The 14,450-nt window shown below is 35.6% G+C and overlaps 1 pseudogene; it reads left to right on the forward strand.

Moving 5' to 3' along the window:
- The first annotated feature begins 9,188 nt into the window (after positions 1-9,188).
- Positions 9,189-10,436, forward strand: LOC101175802 (annotated as a pseudogene).
- The last annotated feature ends 4,014 nt before the right edge of the window (positions 10,437-14,450 follow it).

Genomic DNA, 14,450 nt, shown 5'->3' on the forward strand with positions numbered 1-14,450 from the left:
CATCACCAAAACCACTTATGGTTCTTCCGGGCACACAATTAGGCAAAGCATCTCTACCTCCTTTGCAATTGCATATAGCCACATAATGGATTTTTAGTCAGTAGAATAAAAGCAAAAGCTATGCAATTTTCTGCCAAGGCCTATGAGTGGCAAGCATTCCTTCACAATTTACTCTTTCTTCAACTAAGTGCAGATGAAAATAAGGCTCTATGGGATGGTGTATCCACAAGACAGAAGAAACCCATGTTCATAAGTCATCAACTGGAGGAGTATAACTTGCCAACAAGAAACCCAACATAAACTGTTAAGTTAGTGAGAAATGAGTCTGTATTGAATATGTGCTGTTATGCACCTTTTATTTTATTTGTTATAGTTGTTTGACTTCTTGTGCCAAATATAAGGTACACACATTTTTTGTTCCTATTTCAAGAGATAATAGTTTTTTAAGAGTATGCTCACGTTGACTATTCTCAGAATGATTGATGTATATGCCAGAATGCCAGTTTTAAAATTTACAGCAGAAGGTACCTCATTCTAGTGGTGCAAAGAAAATGTATATGGAATCAAAGTACTTGGCAAGCTAAATTAGGTAGTTAGGAACTGATTAACAAGAAATCCAAATGTGGTGAGCCTTGAGCTTTCTTGTGATGAAATCTGTATCACAAGAGAGACTGATGATTTATTCTTGACCTGCAATTACAAAGACATGTCTGGAGACTAGAAAATTTGTGTCCATCAAACATAGTGTCTCTCTTAATTGCATTGTGCTCAGTAACAAGACTAAATTCTTACTCTTTTATCCTCTTCTGTGTAGTCTTTTGGTAAACCACACCTGTCCGTATTAGTCCGTCTCATGCTGCTAATGAAGACACACCAAAGACAGAGTAATTTATAAAGAAAAAGATGTTTAATGGACTCACAGTTCCACATGGCTGGGGAAGCCTCACAATCATTGTGGAAGGCAAAGGAGGAGCAAAGACACATCTCACACTGTGGCAGTCAAGAGAGCATGTGCAGGGAAACTGCCCTCCATAAAACCATCAGATCTCCTGAGACTCATTCACCATCATGAGAAAAACCCACCCCCATGATTCAACCACCTCCTACCTCCCATGACATGTGGGAATTATGGGAGCTACAATTAAAGATGAGATTTGGTTGGGGACAGAGCCAAGCCGTATCACCATCTATAATAAAACATTAGTTTTTAGAGTACAATAACATTGATTAAATTACAGCTTTAAGTTACATTCTAGTCCTGATGAAACATGCTAGTCATTTTAATTATAGGAGACACACTATCTCATAATAATCACGATTATATACTGTCCTGTATGGTAAATGACTTCTGCAAATGACTAATCTCATTCATTGTATGTTTTACTAATCTCTTCTCTGAGATGCATATTATCTCTAAGTTCATGAGGCAATTATAAACTTACCTAAGGAAATTTAACAAGGAGCTCTTTGAGCCTTGAAAACTAGGAATTTCCAGTTATGTGATAGCAAAGTTTTTATAAATATACAAAGTTAAAAATTTAGTCAAAAAGATTTATTTGATTTAAAAATAGAGTTCAAATGGGCAAATCCCACAATCTGAAAAACTTGTACTGTATGCCTAAACATCTTTATAATTTTGCCCCTCTGTAGCTGACACTCAGCTCTCAGCATTCAAGTGCTTAAATATAATGATTTGTTCCTTACTAAGTTATATAATGACCCATCCATTTTTAATCTTCTATTTATTTTTTTTTCTGTTTTGTTCTTTGCAGTTTGTTTTTTAATCATTTATTTATTTTCAAGATAACAATTTCCTGACTCTCTGCCTCTGTATTTCATCATGAACTACTTTCTTCTCTGTCCTTATTCATTAGCTTCTCTCTCTCTGGAACAGTATTTTTCTAAAACATTTTCTTCAATTGTTAGGAAAACTCTTCTTTCTTGATCTCTATTTCTTAGTGAAGGGTCTTATATTTTGCTTGCTCCAGATATTTCCATTTATGTTCTTACCAGCTAGCTTTAAGAGCAAAATTCAACAGCAAGGCTATTTAAAGGACCCACATCAGGCAGTCAGCAATTAAAATAGTTAAAATAAAATTAATCATATTTTTAAACTTTTATTTTAGGTTCAGGGGTATATGTGCAAATTTGTAATCTAGGTAAACTCAAATCATAGGGGTTTGTTGTACAGATTATTTCATTACCCAGATACTAAACCTACTTATATTTAAATATATTTAATATTTTTATAATATAAAAATAACTATTATTACCCAATAGTTATTTTTCTGCTCCTCTCTCTCCTCCTACCATTCACCCTCAGGCAGGGCCCAGTGTCTGTTGTCCCCTCCTTGTGTCCATGTGCTGTCATCATTTATCTCCTACATACAAGTGATATCAGGCAGTATTTGGTTTACTGATTATGCATTAGTTTGCAAAGGATAGTGGCCTCCAGTTCCACACAAGTCCTGCAAAAGACATGGTATCATTTTTTTATGGCTGCATAGCATCCCATGGTGTATATCTACTACATTTTTTTTTATCAAGTAGACTATTGATGGGCATTTAGGTTGATTCCATGTCTTTGCTATTGTGAATAATGATGCAATGAACATACGTGTGCATGTGTCTTTATGACAGAATGATTTCTATTCCTTTGGGGATATATGCAGCTCTTTAAGAAATTGCCACACTGCTTTTCCATAATGGTTGCGAAGTTTTCATTCCCACCAACAGTATGTAAGTGTTCCCTTTGTTCAGCAACCTTGCCAACATCTGTTATTTTTTTACTTTTTAAAAATAGCCATCTGACGGTGTGAGATGGTATCTCATTGTGGTTTTGATTTGCATATCTTTAATGCTCAGTGATATTGAGCTTTCTTTCACATGCTTCTTGGCCACATGCATGTCTTCTTTTGAAAAATATCTGTTCATGTTGTTTGCACACTTTTAAATAGGGTCGCTTGTTTCATGTAAATTTGTATAACTTCTTTACAGATGCTGGATATTAGACTTTTGTCAGGTGCATAATCAGTAAACATTTTATCCTAGTCTATAACTGTTTGTTTACTCTGCTGATAGTTTCTTTTGCTGTGCAGAAGCTCTTTAGTTTCATTAGATCCCATTTGTCAATTTTTGCTTTTGTTGCAATTTTTGTTTGTGTCTTTGTCATCACATTTTTGCCAGTACCTATGTCCTGAATGATATTGTGTAGGTTGTCTTCCAGGGTTTTTATAGTTTTGAGTTTTATATTTAAGTCTCTTATACATCTTAAGTTGATTTTTGTATACGGTGTAAGGAAGAAATCCAATTTCAAAGTTTGGCATATGGCTTGCTACTTCTCCCAGAACTGTTTATTGAATAGGGAGTCCATTCCCCATGGCTTGTTTTTGTCAGATTTGCCAAAGATAAGATGTTTGTAGGTGTGCAGCCTTATTTATGGGCTCTCTATTCTGTTCAAATGGTATATTTGTGTGCTTTTCTAACAGTACCATGCTGTTTTGGTTACTCTAGCCCTGTTGTATTGTTTGAAATTGGGTAGTGTTATGCTCTCTGCATTGTACTTTTTACTTAGAATTGCCTTGGTTGTCCAGGGTCTTCCTTCATTCCCTATGAATTTAAAATATTTTTTTCTACTTATGTGAATGATGTCAGTGGTAGTTTGATAAGTATACCATTGTAATTGAATATGTGAATTGCTGAGCATGAAATGTTTTTTCATTTGTTTGTGTCATTTCTGATACCTTTGACCAGTATTTTATAATTGTCACTGTAGAGATCTTTCATCTCCCTGGTTAGATGTATTACTAGATATTTTATTATTTTTATGTCAACTGTGAATGGGATTGCATTTCTGATTTGGCTCTCAGCTTGGCTGTTGTTGATATGTAGGATTGCTAGTAATTTTTGCATGTTGATGTTGTATCCTGAAACTTTGTTGAAGTTGCTTATTAGTTCAAACAGTGTTTGGGCAGAGACAATGGAGTTTTCTAGATATAGAACCATGTCATCTGCAAACAGGGATAGTTAGATTTTCTCTCTTGCTGTTTGATTGCCCTTTATTTTTTTTTATTTTGCCTAATTGTTCTGGCTAGGACTTCAATACTATGTTGAGTAGGAATGGTGACAGAGGGCATCCTTTTCTTGTGCCACTTTTCAAGGGGAATGCTTCCAGCTTTTGCACATTCAGTATGATGCTACCTGTAGGTTTGTCACAGATGGCTCTTATTATTTTGAGGTATGTTCCTTCAACACCTAGTTTGTTGAGAGTGTTTACCATGAAGACATGTTGAAATTTATCAAAAGCTATTTCTGCATCTATGAGATGATTTTTTGGTTTTTATCTTTAGTTGTATTTATGTGATGACTTGTGTTTATTGATTTGTATATGTTGAACCACCCTTGTATCCCAAACATAAAACCTACTTGATCATGATGGATTAGCATTTTTATGTGCTGCTGGATACAGTTTGCCGGTATTTTGTTGAGGTTTTTTGCATCGATGTTTATCAAGGATATTGGCCCAAAATTTTCTTTTTCTGTTGTGCGTATGCCAAGTTTTGGTATCAGGATGACGCTGGCCTCATAGATGAGTAGGAGAGGAGACCCTCCTCCTTATTTTTGGGAATAGTTTCAGTAGGAATGAAACCAGCCCTTCTTTGTTCACCTGGTAGCATTTGGCTATAAATTTTTCTGATGCTGGGCTTTTTTTGGTTGGTAAGCTATTTATTACTGATACAATTGGGGCTCGTTCTGTTATGTTTAGAGATTCAATTTCTTTCTGGTTTAGGGTAGGGACTGTGTATGTGTCTAGGAATTTATCCATATTTTTTCTAGATTTTCTAGCTTGTGTGTACCGAAGTGTTCATAGTATTTGCCGATGGTCATTAGCATTTCTGTGTGTTCAGTAGTAATTTGCCCTTTGTCATTTCTAGTTGTGTTTATTTCAATCCTCTGTCTTTCCTTCTTTATTAGTCTAGCTAGCAATCTACTTATCTCATTATTTTTTTTTTCAAAACCAGCTGCTAGATTTGTTGATCTTTTAAATATTCTTTTGTGTCTCAATCTCTAAAAGTGTTCATGGGGCAGGGATGCCCTCTCCCACCACTCCTATTCACCATAGCATTGGAAGTTCTGGCCGCAGCAATCAGGCAAGAGAAAGAAATAAAGGGCATTCAATTAGGAAAAGATGAAATCAAATTGTCCCTGTTTGCAGATGACATGATTGTATATTTAGAAAATCCCATCGTCTCAGCCAAAAACCTACTTTAGCTGATAAGCAACTTCAGCAAAGTCTCAGGATACAAAATCAATGTGCAAAACTCACATATACCAATAACAGACAAACAGAAAGCCAAATAATGAGTGAGCTCCCATTCACAATTGCTTCAAAGAGAATAAACTACCTAGGAATCCAACTTACAAGGGATGTGAAGGACCTCTCCAAGGAGAACTACAAAGTACTCAATGAAATAAAAGAGGACACAAACAAGCGGAAGAACATTCCATGCTCATGGATAGGAAGAATCAATATTGTGAAAATGGCCATACTACCAAAGATAATTTATAGATTCAGTGTCATCTCCATCAAGCTTCCAATGACTTTCTTCACAGAATTGGAAAAAATTACTTTAAAGTTCGTATGGAACCAAAAAACAGCCCGCATTGCCAGATAATCCTAAGCCAAAAGAACAAAGCTGGAGGCAGCAAGCTACCTGACTTCAAAGTATACTACAAAGCTACAGTAACCAAAACAGCATGGCACTGGTACCAAAACAGAGATATAGACCAATGGATCAGAATAGAACCATCAGAAGTAATACCACACATATACAACTATCTGATCTTTGACAAACCTGACAAAAACAAGAAATGGGGAAAGGATTCCCTATTCAATAAATGATGCTGGGAAAACTGGCCAGCCATATGTAGAAAGCTGAAACTGGATTCCTTCCTTACACTTTAAACAAAAATTAATTCAAAATGGATTAAAGACTTACATGTTAGACCTAAAACCATAAAAACCTTAGAAGAAAACCTAGGCAATACCATTCAGGATATAGGCATGGGCAAGGACTTCATGACTAAAACACCAAAAGCAATGGCAACAAAAGCCAAAATAGACAAATGGGATCTAATTAAACTAAAGAGCTTCTGCACAGCAAAAGAAACTACCATCAGCGTGAACAGGCAACCTACAGAATGGGAGAAAATTTTCGTAATGTACTCATCTGACAAAGGGCTAATATCCAGAATCTACAAAGAACTCAAACAAATTTACAAGAAAAAAACAAACAACCCTATCAAAAAGTGGGTGAAGGACATGAACAGACACTTCTCAAAAGAAGACATTTACGCAGCCAAAAAACACATGAAAAAATACTCATCATCACTGGCCATCAGAGAAATGCAAATCAAAACCACAATGGGATACCATCTCACACCAGTTAGAATGTCCATCATTAAAAAGTCAGGAAACAATAGATGCTGGAGAGGATGTGGAGAAATAGGAACACTTTTACACTGTTGGTGGGACCGTAAACTAGTTCAACCATTGTGGAAGTCAGTGTGGCGATTCCTCAGGGATCTAGAACTAGAAATACCATTTGCCCCAGCCATCCCATTACTGGGTATATACCCAAAGGACTATAAATCATGCTGCTATAAAGACACATTCACACATATGTTTATTGCGGCACTATTCACAATAGCAAAGACTTGGAACCAACCCAAATGTCCAACAACGATAGACTGGATTAAGAAAATGTGGCACATATACACCATGGAATACTATGCAGCCATAAAAAATGATGAGTTCATGTCCTTTGTAGGGACTTGGATGAAGCTGGAAACCATCTTTCTGAGCAAACTATCGCAAGGACAGAAAAACAAACACCACATGTTCTCACTCACAGGTGGGAACTGAACAATGAGAACACTTGGACACACGGTGAGGAACATAATACACCAGGACCTGTCATGGGGTGCAGGGAGGGGGGAAGGATAGCATTAGGCGATATACCTAATGTAAATAATGAATTAATGGGTGCAGCACACCAACATGGCACATGTATACATATGTAACAAACCTGCACGTTGTTCACATGTACCCTAGAACTTAAAGTATAATAATAATAATAAAAACCTTCAAAAAATCAATGAATCCAGTAGCTGTTTTTTTGAAAAGATCAACAAAATTGATAGACTGCTAGCAAGACTAATAAAGAAGAAAAGAAAGAAGAATCAAATAGATGCAATAAAAAATGATAAAGGGGATATTACCACCGATCCCACAGAAATACAGACTACTATCAGAGAATACTATAAACACCTCTATACAAATAAACTAGAAAATCTAGAAGAAATGGATAAATTCCTGGACACATACACTCTCCCAAGACTAAACCAGGAAGAAGCTTAATGCCTGAATAGACCAATAACAGTCTCTGAAATTGAGGCAATTATTAATAGCCTACCAACCAAAAATATCCAGGACTAAGTAACTCATTTTTGACTCAAATTCTGGAGCTTGAGATTTTCCCCAAGTATTAGGCTTGAGAATCATATGCTAAATAAAATGTATAATTGGCCTCTTCTTATTTATACACTTGTACTGACTAATCAGGTCTTATTTGCTCCCAAATTTATGAAATACGCATCTGCATTAGGTTTTTGGTGTATTCTTCATTTATTAACATCTTTGTTACATATTCGTTACTACCTTTACCATTCAATCTGTTAAAATCATTTTCTTCCCAATTTTGTTTAACGGTCCGGAATTACTGTGTTGTTCATTCATGAACATGAACAAAATAAAATCAAGATTCAAGATTATTTACCTTTTACATTTTTTAATTTATTTAATTTCCTTTATTTTTATTTTATTTTATTTTTTTTGAGACAGAATCACGCTCTGTCACCCAGGTTGGGGTACAGTGGCGCAATCTCGTCTCACTGCAACCTCTGCCTCCTGGGTTCAAGTGATTCTCCTCCTTCAGCCTCCCGAGCAGCTGGGATTACAGGTTGTGCCACCCTGCCTGGCTAATTTTTGTGTTTTTAGTAGAGATGGGGTTTCGCCATATTGGCCAGGCTGGTCTCGAACTCCTGACCTCAGGTGATCCACCTGCCTCAGCCTCCCAAAATGCTAGGATTACAGGCATGACCCATCACGCCCAGCTCTATTTATCTTTTAGAAAACAACTTTTATAGAATGCTCAACAAAATGTGTACTTTTTTTTAGAACTATTATTTAAGTTTCAGGGGAAAGATGTGCAACTTTGTTATATGAATAAATTATGTGTATTTTCTTTCCTAGATAGTAAATATAGTACCTGATAAATAGTTATTTGACCCTCACCCTCCTTCCAACCTCCACCCTCAGATAGGCCTGACTCTGGCTTCCTTCTTTGTGTCCATATGTATTTGATGTTTGGCTTCCACTTATAAATGAGAAAATGTAGCATTTGGTTTTCTGTTTCTTTGTTAGTTTGCTTAGGATAATGGCCTCCAGCTCCATTAACGTTGCTGGAAAGGGCATAATTTGGTTCTTTTTTATGGCTGCATAGTATTCCACGGTGTATAAGTACCACATTTTCTTTACCAAGTCTACCATTGATGTGCATTTAGGTTGATTTCATGTCTTTTTTATTTTGAATAATGATGTGATGAATATACACATGCATATGTCTTTATGGTAGAATGATTTACATTTTTTGGTGTATATACCCAACAACAGAATTGCTGGTTGAATTGTAGTTCTGTTTTAAATTCTTTAAGGAATCGCCACACTACTTTCCACAATGGCTGAAGTAATTTTTCTTTGTGCCATCAGTTTATAAGTACTCTTTCCCCGCAACCTTGCCAGCATCTGCTATTTTTGACTTTTTAACAATAACCATTCTGACTGGTGTGAGATGATATTTCACCATGTTTTTATTTGCATATCTCTAATTATTTGTAATGTTAAGCATTTTTTATAAGCTTGTTGACCACATGTATGTCTTCTTTTGAAAAGTGTCGGTTCCCATTATTGTAATGTGGTTGTTTGTTTTTTGCATGTAAATTTGTTTAAGTTCCCTATAGATTCTTGATATTAGATATTTGTCAGATGCATGGTTTTCAAATATTTTCTCTCACTCTTAGGTTGCCTGTTTACTCTGTTGATAGTTTATTTTGTTGTGCAGAAGCTATTCCACCAGGTTGCTGGTGGAACTGGCCCAGGATGACAGCTGGAGAATGGAGTCAGTTTTATCGAAGTATGAAAACCAGATTACTACTTTCACTGAATACCTCGAAGAATATTTAGATACAGATGAGCTGGTATGGATCTTAGAAAAGCAGCATCTTATTAAAACAGAAACATCTAAGCTGTTGTCTGATATAAGTATTTGTCTACAGTTTACATACAGAAGGGAATTTTCACCAATTTGGGGAACAGGCCTTTCATCAGATGCTGGTTGGGGATGTATGCTATGCTGTGGACAGATGATGCTGGCTCAAGCCCTTATATGTAGACACTTGGGAAAGGACTGGAACTGGGAGAAACAAAAAGAACAACAACAACAATAAAATACCAACGGATCCTACAGTGCTTCTTAGAGAGAAAAAATTGTTGCTACACTATCCATCAAATGGCACAAATGGGTGTAGGAGAAGGCAGATCAATTGGAGAATGGTTTGGACCAAATACAGTTGCACAGATGTTAACAAAAAACTCGCTTTATTTGATGAATGGAATTCCTTGGCTCTTTATGTTTCAATGGATAACACAGTGGTCATTGAAGATATCAAAAAATGTGTTATGTCCTTCCCTTGAGTGCTTACACAGACCGTGACAGGCCTCCGGATTCTCTGACTGCTTTAAACTAGAGTAAGGGCAACTCCGCCTACTGCCTAGCCTGGAAACCCCTGCTGCTTATTGTGCCCCTTTGCCTGGGCATAAACCAAATCAACCCTGTCTATGTTGATGCATTCAAAGAGTGTTTTAAGATGCCACAGTCTTTAGGGGCATTAGGAGAAAACCAAATAACGCCTATTGTTTCAAAGAATTCTTAGGTGATAAGCTCATCTTCCTGGACCCTCACACAACCCAGACCTTTGTCAACACTGAAGAGAATGAAACGGTTGATGATCAGACTTTCCATTACCTGCAGTCCCCACAGCAAATGAACATGCTCAACCTGGATCCTTCAGTTGCACTGGGATTTTTCTGAAAATAAGAAAAAGACTTTAATAACTGGCATAGCCTTGTTCAGAAGGAAATTCTAAAGGAGCATTTGAACATGTTTGAATTGATTCAGAAACATCCATTGCACTGGCCTCGCCTTGTACCTCCAGCCAAGCCAGAAGTGACAACCACTGGGGCATAATTCATTGACTCTACTGAACAACTGGATGAGTTTGATCTGGAGGAAGATTTTGAGATTCTGAATGTGTAGAATCCCGGGATCTCAACTTGGAGGCCAGTCTTCCATCTGGAGCCATAAAAATATGAACTTCTTACATAAAACTTTTCTAGTCAGCAAGTTCCTGATATACCAATAGCACACAAATTCGATAGTATTCATGACTGAGCCAATCACTGTTTGTCAGAAAAAAAACAAAACAAACGACAATAACCCTTTCCCAGAAAGAAATAGAACAATCGTGGAGCATAGGAGCAGAGAGATGAGGAGCTGATTGCTTCCCAGCTTGTCTTACATGGCTACAGCAAGTCTTCAGCTTCTGTAATGAGCAGATGGACATCTGGAAAACAGGCAACAACTCTCAGCTTGCTTTAAGAACAAGCAGACGAGAGACGGTTAAGCTGTTCTTTTTCACCCTTTCAGGTGTGACCTCTTTCCGACTAAATATTAGCAACCTGTTCTCTTGCTCAAACAATAAAGTGACCAAATTAGGGAAGAAAAGGTTTTTGTTAAATTATTTGAATGTGTAGTTTAAGTAATTATAATTTATATTAAAATATTTGTCAAAGAATTGATGTCAAATATTCACTCTTGATGTCCTTCCTATTTGGAGGAATCTTACTATTTGATGGGTCAGTGCCCCCATTCTTACTGATACTTTTGTCAGATGTCACCTTGTCCTTAAATCAAATCATGCTCACTTAAATCAGGGGTCAGCAAACTTTTTCTGTAAGGGACCGGACAGTAAATATTTTGGGCTTTGCTGGTAATGCGACCTCTGTTACATCTACTCAACTATCCTGTTGACACGCAAAAGCAACTATAGAAAATATGCACGCAAATGAGCATAGCTGTAATCCAAGAAAAGTTTAATTACAAAAACACGTGTGGCGCGGGGTTTGGCTTGCAGGCTATAACTTGCCAATCAGTGACTTAAACTGCTGATTTTTGTTTGAGAAATTAAAAATAAATTGTGTTTGAATTATAAAAATTTCCTCATTTTTTACATTAATTTTGTATCCTGAAACTTTCCTAAGTTTGTTTATCAGATCAAGGAATTTTGGGGTAAGTCACAAAGAGAAACATCTTTAATTCTAACCCAGGTACCCTTGGAAGTGTAATGGAAAAGTCTTCTGTTTCTACATGTGAGAAATCCATTTTAAATGTATGTTATGTCTGTGATAAGGTTAATATGATTTTATATTATTAGACCTAAGTGTAAAGTCAGTGTTGACTTTTTAAAATGTGACAATTCTTGGTGTCAAATATATATTGAGAAAAAAGCATCTTTTAAAACCCGAAAAACTGAACTACCAGAGTAATGCCTTTGCCTTATATGAATTACCATGTGAGAAATTGAGTCTTCTGGTATGAGACATTTAATAGTGTTAAGGAGTCTAAGATAAAGTTTATAGGGGATGAGTAGAAAGATGACTTCCTCCTGGTAGAGGTAGCTAATAAAAAATTACTGTATTTTGGAGCTGGAGTGTAGCTACTACAATTACACAGGTCCTACCAAACCTGAAGATAAGATTAAAATGTCAGAATTTGAAGCCTGGATTTGGCAAGCATAGATGATTTTGAACTTTTTATCCTATCTATATGTTTTACTATTTGGTGCTTTCCCATAGTATTATGTAAAACTTAGTGAAATATGTCCAATCTGGGCCAATAAAAACAAAAGAAGGATTAAATTCCCTCTTGGAAAACTGGGGTAAATAGTAGATAGCAGTTACCTAGGAAACAAATTGTTGATGGCAGCCCTCAGGGTAGAGAGGGCATACCGGTGTAAAGGCAAAGTTAGGGAGGGCAGAAAATTTGGAGGTTTTCAATTTAGTCACCACTTTTCACTTGACTTGGAAATCCTTGCTACAAAAAGCAGCTTGGTAGGGACTGTTTTCTACTGAGATAAGGAAGGCTGTATGAAATACCCAAGTTGTCACAGAAAAAAAAAGATTATTTTTCCTATGCCTTAAAAATTGAATGAAGTTCAAGTTGCACATATCCAATAACATAGAAATTTCCAATCCTAGGTATAATACCTTTAAGAGATGCTATTTATGTACATAAGAAGTAGTGTATAATACTATTCACTGCTGAATTGTTATAACAAAAAATTAGAAACCTTATAGTAATGTATAATAATATTCACAGTTACATAGTTATAAGAAAAAATTAGAAGCATCTTAAGTGTGAATCAACAGAGAAATGGTAAATTCTGGTATATTCATGCCACAGAATACTATAAGTCAGGTAAAATTACTGAAATAGACTGCTGTGCTTCAAAATGAATAAAAGTATTATGAAACAAAATATTAAGAAATAAGAAAGGTACAGAAGGATACAGCATTATGGTACCATATATACAAAGTTTTATTAAAAAATAATATTATTATGAATATGTACATAGCCAAAATAGAACTGGAATTTATAGCCAACAATTTCATAATGATGGTTATATTTTGGAGAAGAAAGAGGAGAGATGGGATGTGGAAGAAAGACAGAATGTCTTCAAATTAATGGTAGTGCTTGATTTCTTAAAAGGAAATTCTGATGTAAATGTTAAAAAATATGTATGTATATATGTGTGTATATATATAAAATATATTATATTATATTATATATTATGTGTATTATATATTTTATATTATATTATGTATTGTATATTATAATACATATTATATATTATATATTATATTCCTAAGGCAGGAAAGGTCATGCTGTGTTCCAAGATATTACTAAATTATAAGTTATGTAGAAAAATATAAGGGATGATATCCTATCTTCCTACTTGAATTTCTCTTTTTTCTTTCCCTTGACTGATTTCTCTGGCCAGGACTTCCAATAGTATGTTGAATATGAGTGGTGACAGACAGCATCCTTGTTTTTTGCTGGCTTTCAAGGGATAAGCTTCCCACTTTTGCCCATTCAGTATGATGTTGGCTGTGGGTTTGTCAGCTGGCTCTTAATATTTTGAGGTATGTTTCTTTAATACCTAGTTTGCTGAGTTTTTAACATAAAGGAATGTTGAATTTTATTGAAAGCCTCTTCTGCATCTATTGAAATGATCCTTTGAGAAGTGATATTTGTCCTTAGTTCTATTTACTTAATGAATCACATTTATTGATTTGCATATGTTGAACCAACCTGGCATACTAGGACTAAAGCCTACTTGATTGTGGTGGGTTAGCTTTTTCATGTGCTATTAATTCAGTTTGCTAATATTCTGTTGAATATTTTTGTTTCATTATCCATCTCTGTTTGCAGATAACATGATCCTATACCTAGAAAACTTCATAGTCTTGGCCCAAAAGCTCATTAAACTGATAAGCAAATTCTGCAAAGTTTCAGGATACAAAATCAACATACCAGAATTAGAAGCATTTCTATACACGAAAAACAGCCAACCCAAGAGCCAAATCAGGAATGGAATTCCATTCACAATTGCCAGAAAAAGAATAAAATACCTATTAATAAAGCCAACCAGGGAGGTGAAAGTTATATAAAATGATAATTACAAAACATTGCTCAGATAAATCAGAGATGACACAAATAAATGGAAAAATATTCCATGCTCATGGATAGCAAGAATCAATATAATTGAAATGGCCATAGTGTCTAAAGCAATTCACAAATTCACCACTATTCCTATCAGACTACCAATGGCATTCTTCACAGACTAGATAAATATTATTTTAAGTTGATATAGAACCAAAAAAGAGCCTGAACAGGCAGGGCAATCCTAAGCAAATAGAACAAAGCAGGAGGCATCACCCTACCCAACTTGAAACAAAACTATAGGGCTACTATAAACAAAACAGCATGGTCTTGGCACAAAAACAGATTTATAGACCAATGGAACAGAGAACCTAGAAATAAAGCCACACATCTACAACCTTGTGATCTTCAACAAAGATGATAAAAACAACCAATGGAGGAAGAACTCCTTATTTAATAAATGGTGCTGGAATAACTGGATAGTCATAGGCAGAAGATTGAGACTGGACCCCTTTTTTATACCATATACAAAAGCCACCTCTAGATGGA

Source organism: Nomascus leucogenys, chromosome X, assembly GCF_006542625.1.
Source record: "Nomascus leucogenys isolate Asia chromosome X, Asia_NLE_v1, whole genome shotgun sequence".
NCBI lineage: Eukaryota > Metazoa > Chordata > Mammalia > Primates > Hylobatidae > Nomascus > Nomascus leucogenys.